The 14,467-nt window shown below is 42.7% G+C and overlaps 1 protein-coding gene across 1 annotated transcript in view; it reads left to right on the plus strand.

Moving 5' to 3' along the window:
- The first annotated feature begins 10,491 nt into the window (after positions 1–10,491).
- Positions 10,492–14,467, plus strand: part of SPSB4 (splA/ryanodine receptor domain and SOCS box containing 4) — a 229,781-nt gene continuing 225,805 nt past the window's right edge. The window contains exon 1 of the mRNA XM_020793142.3: positions 10,492–10,736. The gene's annotated coding sequence lies outside the window, so the exon portion shown is untranslated. The remainder of the gene's footprint in view (positions 10,737–14,467) is intronic.

The following is a 14,467-nucleotide window of genomic DNA, read 5'->3' on the forward strand; positions in this document are numbered from 1 at the left end:
AACAGGCTTTAGCAGGACACTGTGCCAGAGTTGGAGTGGGCCAGGTTTGGGTTCACCAAATGGATGCTCCTGAAGTACGAGCACATGACTAAGTTCATTGGGGATATGACGTCATTGATGACCAACCCTTCTCTAATAGACAGTGTAGGCTTTGGGAGGCTGAGGCAGTGCTGATGCTGTACCACATGCTGCCCACTTGTAACACCTTGAGGAGACCACGTGATATTCCTCTACAAAGCCTGCTGGGCAAGGCAGATTTTCACTACAGACACCTGGACCATATTCAAATGGAATATGAAGGATCCACTGTGGTGGCTCTTTGTTCCACCTTGATATTACATCACCTTGGCAGCTCTTTGGTGCACCCTGTAGTCACCTGAAAACTGAACAGCTACCCCTGATTTGGTCCATTTTTGCATATTTGTCCAAAGACAGTGTTGTTGTTTAGTCGTTTAGTTGTGTCTGACTCTTCATGATCCCATGGACCAGAGCATACCAGGTCCTCCTGTCTTCCACTGCCTCCTGGAGCTTGGTCAAATTCATGTTGGTAGCTTTGATGACACTGTCCGACCATTTTGTCCCCTGTCGTCCCTTCTCCTTTTGCCTTTACACTTCCCCAACATTAGGGTCTTTTCCAGGGAGTCTTCTCTTCTCATGAGATGACCAAAGTACTGGAGCCTCAGCTTCAGGATCTCTTCTTCCAGTGAGCACTCCGGGTTGATTTCCTTTAAAATGAATAGGTTTGTTCTCCTTGGAGTCCAGAGGACTCTCAAGAGTCTCCTCCAGCACCACAATTCAAAAGCATAATTTCTTCAATGCTTAGCCTCCTTTATGCACCAGCTCTCACTTCCATACATCGCTACTGGAAAAACCATAGCTTTGACTATGCGGACCTTTGTTGGCAAAGTGATGTCTCTGCTTTTTAAGATGCTGTCTAGGTTTGTCATCACTTTCCTCCCAAGAAGCAGGCATCTTTTAATTTCGTGGCTGCTCTTACCATGTGCAGTGATCATGGAGCCCAGGAAAGTAAAACCTGTCACTACCTCCACATCTTCCCCTTCGATTTGCCAGGAGATGATGGGACCAGTGGCCATGATCTTAGTTTTTTTGATGTTGAGCTTCAGACCATTTTTTGCCCAAAGACAGTGTACATAAGGACTAAATTGCACAATATGAATAAATAACTAGCAATTCACCACCCTCTTATTAGATTTCAAATTTACTATCAAATTCACCTTTAACGCTGCTGGCACTAACTGTACAGTATAACTGATTTCTGAATACTCAGGACAAAAGAAACCCAGCAATCTTCATTTGTTTGTTTCTTTAATCTACTCACATACTGTTAGCATGGATACCATACAGAACTCTTATATGACAAGAGATCAAGAGGTGTGCATTTCCTTGCTATATGAATTTATAGGTGGCTGCCTTCGTATTCCCTGTTCAATAATTTATTTTTTTTCCTTCACACAGTGAATATAGGAACATGATTTAATCTTCCTGTCTGATATTTGCATTTCATTAAACATTTCATTAAAGATGTCAGAAAATAATTTAATGATCTCTTACTGACAACTCAAGTTGAACCTTCCACATTATAATCTGAATTGGCAGAACAGTGAACAGTGGAAGACTTCAAAGAGCAAGATCCCTCATATTGTGTAATAAAACTGAACAAATACAAAGGTAAGGAACCCAAGGTTTGATTCACATTTTAATACTCAGAATTCTCTTCATCAGCTTTAAAATGATTTAAACATTTGCAACTTGACAGGTGCAAGAGTGACCTCATGTAAAGACACATACTGTAGTAAGAAATGTACAAGTTCTGGCATTTGTATTCAGATTTGCAGGTAATGGGGTCTAACATTAAGATTTCATTTCTATTTATATTCAAAACCCCTTCAATAAGGAAGAAAATAGTCTGACTTGCAGCCTTTTTCTCTGCAGAATCCTTCATATTTGAGAGACTTGTCTTCTTAGCTCCAGATTATAATAAGCAATGATGGGGGGATGTAACCAGCCATGACAGCTGAAAGACTAATCTGTTCACATTTGAAATGCATAATTTCTACCTAATGTGAAGCAAAGCTCCATCATGTATTAACTTTTAACAAATATAGAATCAAGGTTTATTTTATTAAGTAGATAGTTTGTGTGCATCCAGGCAAAATACACTCATGCTCAGTTTACTATTTTATGCAAGAATCTTATGTATACCTACTCAGAAGTAAGTCCTTTGAGGTTAAATGGCACTCCTACATTAATATGCATATGACTGCACCAGCCTTTATTTTTCACTTATTTTACAAAATGTTTCTCCTTTTCACAAAGGATAGACTTCTCATTTGACAGAAGAAACCTAGCATATAATTTTTCTTTGGGTATAAACTACAAACACACATTACAAATTTCTGTCTAAATTCTTATGAGAATATGAAGGAAAAAAATATCCAAAGTGATGAGTAATTATTCCAGTTTCAGACCACTGAGCAGTACTACCTAGCACAAATTAAATACTTATGAATTCATGACAATCATGAATACTACATATTGCCAGCGGCTGGGATGCTGGACTGGGATTTGACCGAATCAAGAGAGAACCTCCATCAACTTCTGAACACATCTCTGATTTTGCTCACTTGTAATACTTGCCATGCTGGCAAGTAGCTGAAACATCCAAAGTCCCCACCCGACACCACCTTTGTTTTCATCCACACAGCAAGCCCTTTTGAGGTAGGTTAGGCCAAGAGACTGTGACTGAACCATGTGAGCTTTCTGGTTGAGTCTTCCACAGAGCAGGCATTTCTCCAGTGAAAGAAATACTGGTAGGGTTGCAGCTACTGGAAAATTGTGAACCCACTAAAGCCAACCCTAACAGACAATTGAAAAGATACCATGAATTATTGTATTCAAAGTACCTGTAGGTGCATGATAAATTACTCTATCTATTTAATTCTTTTTAGATATTGTAATAATGTATTATTTTTAACTTTTACACTGTTCATTTTTTAAAATTCTGTAGCCACTTGGGGTACTTTTTAGGAGGAAGATGGGGTAAAATGAATGAATGAATGAATGAATGAATGAATGAATGAATGAATGAATGAATGAATGAATGAATGAATGAATGAATATCCAATTCCTGGCACAAGACCAGAGACTAAATTAAAGTGGATCCAAATTACAGAAATACAATGGATCCAAATACTGCCATTTGAAATCACCCTTAAGTGTTTTTAAACTTTGCAAGGAAAGTGCATCTAAGCTGTACAAAGGAACATTTTTAAAGACACATAATAGGCTGTGAGTTCCTAATTTCTTTATAATTTAGCCAAACATGCTGCAAATCAAGTATACATCATAATATCTGCCACATAGATTTCAGTGAGTTCACTTGCAGGCTTACATTTCTGCGTGAAAAATGTATACATATTGCCATGATTTTTAGTCTTAATATTATAATATACAAAGTCAGTACATGGTTTCCACTGGTGTCCTGAAGGGAGAGTTTGGCCTTTGCCATGCTAATGCATTGTCTAACCTAGCAAAATTTAGCGTTGGTGTCACATAAAACCATTCCCACCAGCTTTCCCATTGGAGACGAAGCTTTCCAAGGAAATTCTGATGCTGCTCCTGGGATCCTCCAGCGACCTTTTAAAGGGCATTGAGGACACCTGCAAATGCCATTTTTCAGAACCAGAAATGGACGTCTTTTTTGTTTTTCTGAGATCATTGGAATTGTTGGCACCTTGTGCAGCCAGTAAAGGATCCTGGGGTCAAAAATGCCTACCCCAATGTAGCATATAGTAGATCATGTGTCTCTAATACATCCTGCTTCTGGAGTATTTCAAAGTCTGATTCTTGGGCTACAACAAAAACATAGAGGGTAGTACCATATGAAATTGTGTTTTACTAGAGGAAATGTAATTTCCTGGTTTTGAATCTATTACTAGACAGTGCATGACTGTGTCATATTAGATTTACTGCACATCGTAACTTAGGCTCCTGAAGAAAATGAGTGCCTGTTTTTAGACCAGGTTTATTAACATTTTAAAACTTCAACATACTGGGAATAAATCATAGTTTCAAGTCACATACACGCAGATCCTATCCAGGAACAAATGACTAAAGAATTAGCTTCTTAAAAATCCAACTGAGTTCAATAGCATTTTGACATAAATTTGTTTGTTTTTAGTCCTTTAATGAACCAGGTCTATATATTTGGTCTGTGTAGTTGTTTCATTTAAAATTGCACTGTACAATATTCTGTTCAATTTATAATATTTTCTAGAATTGCAGACTATAGGTCAAATTGAGTAAAAAAACACCCCACAATTTGTGAGAATCAAATGAGAACAAGATTCATTAAAATTACTAGGTTTAAACATTGTTCCTGCCTTAGTGCACAATTATACTGCTGATTTGTATCAATTTCAGCTCCGATGTATTTTAAATCAGTTTTTAGTTACATGTTTGTTTGTTTTTATCACTGTATACCTTCACTTTGAAAATTATTACTCTGATATAAAGTAGAGGCTTAAAACCACTTCAGGAAATTTTTGCGATTTTAAATTATTTAATTTATCAGCATGTTTGCCAACCACATGGTTTCCATTGTTGCTGATTAGAGATTAGCACAATTTAAAAAACAAAGTGGGAAGTTTGTTAAAAATCATTGGTTTGTTGGTTCGGGTTTGTCAAAACTGACAAACCTGAACCAATCCGAACCAGAAACTTTAAAAATGATTGAATTAACTTCCTGGTTTGTTCTCTCCCCGAACCCACAGCCTGTTGCCTGCCCCCTTCCCACTATCCCTGTTGCCTCCCTACCTGCTCCTATTGCCTCTTCCTCTTCATCCTCTGCCTCTGCTGCCATCTTGAGAAGCAGCAGCTGGCTTCCCTTGTGGGAGGTGGGCTTTCTGTCTCTGTGCAAGCCCCTACATATCAGCTGGTAGGCAAGAGAATGCACAGAGACAGCAGGCCGAGCTTCTGAAACAGAAGCTCAGCCTCTGCCTCTCAAGATGGCAAAGGAGGAAGAGGAGGAGGTGACAGAACTAGGTAGGAAAGTGATGGGGGCAGTGGGCAGGATGTGGGGCTGCATATGGGTGATCTAGCACTGTGCTGCATTGGATGAGGGGTGTACAGCATCAGATTGCCCATTTGCAGTGATGGAGGAAGAGGAGGAGGCAGCAGGACCAGGTAGAGAGTCAACAGGGGCAGGCTGTGGGGTTGCAGATGGGCAGTCCAGCAATGTGTGGTGCCAGATCAGGGCTGTATGGCACTGGATCATCCATTTGCAGTGATGGAGGAGGAAGAGGAGGAGGTGGAGGAGGCAGGACCAGGTAAAGAGGTGACAGGGGAAGCGGGAAGGAGCAGGCTGTACATGAGCAATTCAGTAGTGCATGGTGATGGATTGTGCCACATAGCAGCAGAGTGCCCATTTGCAGTGATAGAAGAGGAAGTGGAGAAGGCAGCAGGACCAGGTAGGGAAGATGACAGGGGCAGTGGGGAGGTGGTAGAAGGCAGGCTGTGGAGGTTTCCCCTCCCCTCAGGCATTAACCTTTTAAAAATGAATTGGATCATGGTTCTTTTTTTAAAAAAAATCAGATGGTTTGTGGTGCATAGGTAAAGGGTAAAGGTTCCCCTTGACAATTTTTGTCTAGTCGTGTCTGACTCTAGGGGGCGGTGCTCATCCTCGTTTCCAAGCCAGCGTTTGTCCAAAGACAATCTTCCGTGGTCACATGGCCAGTGCGACTTAGACACGGAACACTGTTACCTTCCCACCGAGGTGGTCCCTATTAATCTACTTGCATTTTGCATGATTTCGAACCGCTAGGTTGGTGGGAGCTGGGACAAGCAATGGGCACTCACTCCATCGCGTGGATTCGATCTTACAACTGCTTGGTCTTCTGACCCTTCAGCACAGGCTTCTGCAGTTTAGCCCGCAGTGCCACCACGTCCCTCTTTGTGGTACATGGGTAGCCACAAACCATGAGCCACCATTTTTGTGGTTTGCGCCCATCTCTATTGCTGAGCCTGGTGTAATACCAATGATTTCAAGTGACTATTTCTCATTTATTTTCAATGTTTTGCAGTATTTCTTTGGTTTTCTGGAATCCTTTGGAATGTGTGCATTTTCTCTCTCTTTTTAAAAATAAGTGACATAGCTCTGCATTGATAGTAATAAGGTAAAGATTCAAGAATGACTGAAGTAATGCAGTGCTAAAGTTTTTTTATTACTAAAGATAGACAGCAGCATTCCTGCCATCCAAAACCACAGTTATCCACAAAAGCAGCATTTAATACAACAGGGGTGTTCACATTGGCCAAAGCCAAGGACTGATTTTAGAAGTGTGAGAAAATAAAAAGCCCCCACTGGCCTCTTAAAGCATTCTAAATATAAGGATACATGTTATTTAACAAATCCATATAGTGTAGTGGTTAGAGTTAGTTGTACAGAAACTTTGGATGTCCATGTTGTTGATCCCTTTGAGCCTCAGATCCATTGGCTCCAGTCACTAACCGCAGGCTGGTCTACTTCACGGAGCTGCTGTGAGGACGAAGTGGGGAAATGAACAACCATGTATTCCTTACCTTGAGCAAATTAGAGAAAAGGTGGGAAATAAATGTAACAAATGAATGGATGAAGCAGAAACTTACACTGTATAACAAATAGTCTGGTTCACAAATGGGATAATCCTTTGTATTTTCAATTAAGTTACCATGAATTACATTTGAGGTTATTATGGATGGTACTTAAGTGTGCCATCCATATTAACTTCAACAGTAATTCTTATCTGATATTGGACTGACTGGGTGCAACTCAGTTTACACTGGAGAAGGTGCATATCTTTGCACAGGAAGGAGGAGGAGACAGAGATTGAAGGGCTTCATCAGGTTCCTAGACTGTTCTTTATCTGCTTTGAGCTATAGTGACTCTTTAATCCAGATTGATTACACAAGGAAGAAGACTGCAATTTGAACTCCTTGTGATCTATCTTTCAGTTCTATGAAAAGTCTTGTCCATCAAATCTTAAAGCCTAAGAGGGCTTGTGTTGGAGACTCCACACAGACTGGACTCCAGTCTAATAGAGTTTTATAGGATATAACCAGCACTTTGAATGAACATACCCACAACTTGAGAAATTTATTAAATTTTTTTTTTGAACCACGACTCACAAGGTGTGGACATGTGCAACATTTCCCTTTAGAGCAAATGAAAAAATGTTTTGTGGCGCTAAAAGTTATGTTTGCCATAAGCTTTCATGACCTGCAGCCAACTACATCAGATGCACTTCATGCCACATAAAATGGATTAGCTATACAAAAGGTTATGCTAAATAAAGCTTCTTTTCCTTTTACATGGCACAAGATCCCTTTCTTTCTTTCTTTCTTTTTTGTCATCACAAATACAGTACCCTATCTTAGGTACTGTAAGTCTGTAGCATCACTCTCTATGTACTGGTTCATTGTTGCTGTTGATATTAAATATGGCCTAATGGAACTGTACGTACTCACTTCTGTTCAGCTACCCCAAATAAAACCAGCAAAACTCACCTTAGGTATGAAACAGACTTTTTTTTTGCACTAGTACCAGACTGCCCAAGGTGCAAATTAGCAAGCGGAGGCTCATGCTGGTAACAGGGGTCAGAGTACCAGAGGAGATGGGGTTAACGGTCATAATAAAGAGTCTGTGCTGTTTATATTGATCCAGTTGACAGTATATAAACATCCACTTATCTAGACACAACTAAGAAAACAAGGCCTTGCTGTGTGCAGTGGAAGAACAGACATAAAACTTGCTTTAGCATGCTGTAGATTGTTTCTATATATTTTATTCCTTTTGTTGAGGGAGGGACTTATACATCTTATCAACTACAGTATTAGAAAAATGATAGCTCTGTGTTGATGGAGAAACTTATGATACATTCCTATTCAGCCTGTCTGCTATATATTTCTGTAGTAGTAACATCTTGAAAACTCTTGCAATGCACATTTAAAAAAGTCTGGATAAGTGGTTTTTAATTGACCACAGAATCAGCATGGCCACATTGATTGCCATTTGTTGTGGAAAAGAAATTTAAACAGGATGTAAGGAATTCACCACTTTGTGGTGATGGAGATGCATTATTTCCAGCCAAGTTGTGGGCGTATGGCATTGAGACGGCATTGTCCCATTCCAAAGCCATGAGCTGCATTCTACAAGGAACGAGTAACAGAGGAAGACTGTACGCCTTCCGGCATTTCCCAGACTTAACTGCTTGGCTGGGAGGTTGAAACTTACTTCCTTAACTGTAACTAGGATGAGGTGAGTGGGGCTCTGAGCCTGGGTGCCAGCATTTAGAAAGTGCCTTTTGGTATTTGCTGCAGAAAGGGCAAAATCAGCCTGACCCAAGCATGTATAAAACCTTTTCTTCCTGGGTGGGCAGAAGTGTGGCTATCACATGTTCAACTGCAGGTCTTCCTTGTCATTCTTTCATTGCCTCCTGTGTACTGTACAGTACTATGTATACCAATATCACATGACAGGCCATTTTGCTAAGAATCATTGGCCATAGGTCACACAGTGATTTTAATGCCTAAGTGAAGGCTAGAACCCGATCCTCTCAGCTCTAATTGAACACTGTAGTCATTACAACCACACTGTCTATTTAGTGTTCTGATGCTTTGCAAGCTTCAGTAGTAAATAGTGAATAATACTGCAATAATAATGTGGCATATAACTTTGCATTTTAAAAAGAACTTTATAGTAATCTCCTCTCTCTGCATATACATGATTTGGGGTTATTTAAATCTGTCTGCCTTTCCCATTATTACAAATTTTGTGGTTGCACTTTCCAGGCATACTATTGTCACTGCCATTCTCTTGAGATAAGCTGTAAGTGCTGTTGACATTTGACTTACATCCTGCCATCCCAGACAAGTCCTTCAGAACAGCAAACACACCACATGCTGTGGAAACATTCAAGTGGGAGCCTTTAAGTTATAATTGCAGAGAGAGACTGAGAGAGCACACCATCTTTTCCCCTTCCAGATATGGTTTTCTTTCTTAAGGGTGATGAGATTAAAGACAGGAAATAGCTTTTGTACATAAAATAGAAAGGGCTGCCATCTTGGACTAGCACTCTTGGACTAGCAGCAGAACTTTCTAAGCAAACTTTCAACTGAGTTTCAACAAAGCATTTCACTTTTATGTAACACAAATCCTACAGACGTATACAACAAGGTTGTCCTTGTATACACAATCTTGTCTCCCACAACCATGGAAGTCATGGCTATGGCCTGTGGGTTAAATCCAGATTAGGTTAGTTGTGGTTTAACCCCCTTGAAACTAAAGGCATTAACTTCTCTTTCAGTGGGGCTAAAGTATGACTAACATAGCCTGGATCTAGCTTGATGTGTGTTGAGGTGTAACGGGCATAGGAATGTCTAGCCAGTTGAATAGATGGCCTTGTCAGGTTTATTGTCATTTTTGTGGGGGGAAAGCCAGGGGGGTTCTTTGGATGGAATCCCAGAATGTGTGAAGGCTAGATTCAGTGACAGTGTGAGGAAAGAGTTCCAGAAGAAGGATGATTCGTTCCCTTTCAGTTACTATAGGCTATTCATATAGTAACCCCCCACCTCCATTTCTAAGATGGGTATTTTGTTTGCTCCTTTTAAATATTTCTGTATGGTTTTTAGCTTTAAATATTGCCTTATGCCGCCTTCATATGCTCATTGCTTTGTTCCTAAATATTGTTCTTAAATGCTGTGTAAGCTGTCTTGGGTCGTTTTCTAAGGAGAACGGGGGGAGTAAAAAATATTTTGTTGTTGTTTAGTCATGTCCGACTCTTTGTGATCCCATGGACCAGAGCACACCAGGCCCTCCTGTCTTCCACTGCCTCCCGGAGCTGGGCCAAATTCATGCTGGTCGCTTCGAGGACACTGTCCAACCATCTCATCCTCTGTCGTCCCCTTCTCCTCTTGCCTTCACACTTTCCCAACATCAGGGTCTTTTCCAGGGAGTCTTCTCTTCTCATGAGATGGCCAAACTATTGGAGCCTCAGTTTCAGGATCTGTCCTTCCAGTAAGCACTCAGGCTTGATTTGTACATAAAATAGAAAGGGGTGCCATTTTGTGCCACTCCAGTATCTTGGCCAAGGAAACTGCATGGACAGAAACAAAAAATTTTTTTTAAATCAATTCAATAGTTTCATTGCATTTGCACCCTTTGAGTTCCGGCTAGAGATGTGCACGAGGCTGGTGGTCCACCAACAACCCCCTGGGGAGGCAGGCTGGGATGAAAAGCAAGGTCAGGGTCCCTCATGAAGCTTTTATTCTGATGCCCAAGCTGGGCTTCACGGCGAATACAAACCCCCCAAGGGTCGGTCGGCCGATGCGCCGTTTTTGGGAAGCTCTCCCCTCCTCTCCTTTCCCCTCTTCGTACCCTTCGGCAGGCTCTCGCTCCGCCCCAGCGCTAGGACCCAGCGGGAGCGTCGTCGCCGGGTGCTGCCGAAGAGCGCCTCCGGCTGCTTCGCCGGTGGCTGGTGGGTGGCGGTGATCCCGGCAGGGTGGAGACGGGAAAGCCGGGCGCGGCGAGGCAGGGCAGGGTGGCCTCCCGCCCGGGGGCGCTTCGCGGCCGAAGGCAAAGGGCAGCGGCCGCCGGCAAAAACCGGCGGGAGCTGGAATCCCGGGACCGGGCGGCAGATGAAGTTCCCCGCTGACCGTCCGGCCAGGAGGACGCGCGGTCGGTGAGTCACTCTCTCTCGCTTTCTCTCCATCCATCCCCTCCCGTGTTATCTGTCTCCGGACGACGGCTTTCTCTCCCGCTTTCTTTCCCTCGAAGCGGCTGGTTTGGGCGGGGGTGGGCTCGGGACGCTGGGAGGAACCCCCTGGGAATAGCCCGCGTGTTGGCGACCACTCCCTTCTTCGCCTTTGTCAGGCGCGCCTGCGGGACTCGTGGGAATGGGCCAGGGAGGGGGGGGGCTGAAAGCTTAAACCCCCGGGGGTGCAATCAGCCGGACGGGGCGCGGTGGGCTCCGGCGGTTTGTCCTTGAAAGTTTGGCGGCAGCAGTGCGGGAGGGGGCGAGTCGCCTCTTCGCCTTTGGAAGAAATGGGGGGGGGGATATGAAGAGGACGTTTCCTTCGTCTTCCCCGCCGTGTCGTGCAGGTCGGGGGTTGACAGGAACGCTGTCAAGAGAGTCTGGTTTCTCCCCCCCCCCTCCCTCCCCAAGGTCTCAGAAGACCCGATTTAACTGACAAGGTGTTAAAAGCTGCATCTGTGGATTTGAAAGCTGCTTTTTTCAACTGAAGGGCTTGTCCCTTCTGATGGATGAGAGAGAGCCAAACTTTCGAAGATGTTTGTGCGTCTACAAGGAAAAAGACTTTTATTTAACATTATTCTAGTGGGAATGTCTCTGTTTCTCCCCTAATCAGTGAGGTTACGGTGCAAATCCAGCAGTTTCTCGTGGTACTACAAAACTTTTTCTGTTTTTTGTAGTTTTGAGTTTCTCTTCTTCAGCTTACTTTTTTTTGGGGGGGGGGGAGAGAAATGATCTGACAGCTGCTTTGGCTGAGATAACAGAGACAAACACTGAACAGGTGATATATATGCACAGCTGCATTGTACTAAACAATGTTATGCCCTTCTCTGTCTATAGTGCAGCAACAGTGCCTTCTGTGCAATCAGTAATGTACAGTACTCTAGCATTAAGGATGTAACTGTCTCGGAGCTCAGAAGAATTCCTTTTGAAACTACACAGCCAAGAATCACCTAGCCAGCATGACTGTATGGCTTGGGGATTCTGGGAGTTGTAGTCCAAAAGTAACTTTTCATTCCAAAATGTGAATTATCTCTGTATCTAATGGTTGTTGTGGGTTTTTCGGGCTCTTTGGCCGTGTTCTGAAGGTTGTTCTTCTTAACATTTTGCCAGTCTCTGTGACCGGCAAATTCAGAGGACAGCACTCTGTGCTCCTCTGTGCTGTCCTCTGAAGATGCCGGCCACAGAGACTGGCGAAACATAAGGAAGAACAACCTTCAGAACACAGCCAAAGAGCCCAGAAAACCCACAACAACCATGAGATCCCGGCCGTGAAAGCCTTCGTGAATACATATCTCTGTACAGTATCTGCCTGTCCCTTTAGCTAGCTAGCTACCCAAAACATGTGGGAATGTGCATCCTCAAAAAAAGAAAAGGTTTTCCTGTAATTGTCATAGTTCCCACTGTGTGGAAGTAGTAACTCCTGGTAGCAACTCAAGCTATGGATCATTGGGTCTTCTTTATTAGTAAGAATTTGGATGGATGGAATTTAGAATGAATGAATTCTACCAGCTTTTCCTGTCGCTGGAAATGGAACTGTTGGCATGCACTTTACCTGGCATGCACTTTTATTAGGGTTCAGTTGTAAGTTGAGAGTGCTCCTCTGTAAGTGACATTAGAAATGGAGGAGAAGGTGTATCATTTGGGATCCAGTATTGTATTTCTATATGCTTCTTTATAAATAAATAAATAAAAATAGGAAGGACAGCGTTGCCTTGAGCTATGTGTCATATATGCTGAGCTGCTGAACTCAAGAGTTGGACACTCATAAAAAGAGCACAAATCAATGTATTCCCCAGACAAGGCAGAATGACTGAGATGTACATTGTCTCCAGACAAATGTATACGTAAGGACCAAATCAGAAATGTTTGTTCATTTATGAGGTGACCACAGGGGGAGCAAGACATCCAGGGGTGACACCCAGGCAGAATGATGCCCCCCACAAATCCTTCATATTAAATTTGGCATTTGGGGGCCAAAAATGCTAAAATAAAGATGTCACATGAGTAGAACTGGAGAAAAGTGAATGAAAGTGAGACCCAGAAATATAGAAATGTGTGTGTTATACAGTATGTCATCAAGTTGATTCTGAATTGGCAATCCTGAGCCCCCCCCCCCGAGTTTCCATGGCCAAGCAGGGATTATAACACAGATCTCCTGAGTCTAAGTTGGATGCTCTATCCAAACACAGAAATATAAGCACAGATCCAGACAAGGATTGAATTGGAGTATCTCCAAAAGGGTACAGGTTAGGCCAGACACTAATCTGTGTGCTCTTATTTGGGGACAGACCAGGTTGGAGAGGCCAACGGTATGTCTCTAGTATCTACCTAGTGAACTTTCCTGAATGCTCTTTAGCCATTCCACAATCACTGATTGTGATCAGTGAGTTTCTTTTTCTTTTTTACAGTTCAAGGCAATTCACACAGGACACAATCCTATTGAGTTCAGTGCGACATAATCCCAGGCCCTCCCTGTCTCCCAAGCTACACACACTATTCCAAGGCACATTCCCCAAGCCAAAGAGATGTCCCTACATGACCTTACTTTCCCAGTCACTGACTGGATATAACAGTTGGATTCCCCTTTCCAGCTGGGAAACTCAGTGGCGTAGCTTCTCACTGTTATTTTTGATCATTAATCAGAGACAACAATGGCAATGAGGATTTCCTCTAAATCTTCCCAAAAAGGACAGGTGCAGAGTGAGCAAAGCTACCCTAACCCAGGCACAAACTGCAGCTAACACCTGAGTTAAGATGGGTTTGCTAACCCTGAGACTTTCACCCCTGGCACAGGTAAATCTGCCTTTCTGGAGACCACTGACACCATTCCCCTTTCTCAACCTCATGTGGAGGGCACATAATGTGGAGGAACCTCATCAGGCCACCACTTGAAAGAAAAATTCCTTCCCACAGCACTGTGGAGTTTTCTATGACAATTTTCACATGGTATTGTTGTATGCTGCCTTTTGAGGGCTATGGTAGATAGGTGACTCCCATCAGTCATAGTCAGCACTGCCAATGATTAGGGATGATGGGAGCTGCAGTTTGGAAACATTGGCAGGGCTGTGCCTTCCCTTTCTAAATCTGCCTAGTATGCACTAAGTACCTGTAAACTGTGTACATGTGTGTGTATCCAAGAATTTGTATGTACTGTATGCATACTGGCTGGAGTTAGGTATCTGGCTGCAGAGCCAGAGGCTGGGAGTTTGATTCCCCACTGGGCCTTTTGGGAGAAGGGCCAGCCTTTATGACTTTGGGCAAGCTGCACAGTCCCAGGATGCCCCCAGAAGAAGGGAATGGTAAACCATTTCTTAGTACCCTCTACCTAGAAAACCTTTGAAGGGGGTGCCATAAATCAAAATTGACTTGATGACACATTATTAGCATTGTATGTAACTGTATCTCATGAGCTTTGTGCTTTTAAATTACACTATAAACCTTTATGAAGTAGTGTAAAGTTTAAAAAAAGGCAAGTTGAGAGAATATAAACCCCAGTTTATCATAGCATTAGGAATGGGTGAAGAGATAATGCTGAGGGGGCACAGCTTATATTTAATACTCTTGGTACATTCAGTCACAGAGAATGCATTTGAGAAACTATGAAAGGATATTCATTTTAGTCACATTTGAAAGATAATCGCTACAAGACACTTATGCTT

This window comes from Pogona vitticeps, chromosome 3, assembly GCF_051106095.1.
Source record: "Pogona vitticeps strain Pit_001003342236 chromosome 3, PviZW2.1, whole genome shotgun sequence".
Classification (NCBI taxonomy): domain Eukaryota; kingdom Metazoa; phylum Chordata; class Lepidosauria; order Squamata; family Agamidae; genus Pogona; species Pogona vitticeps.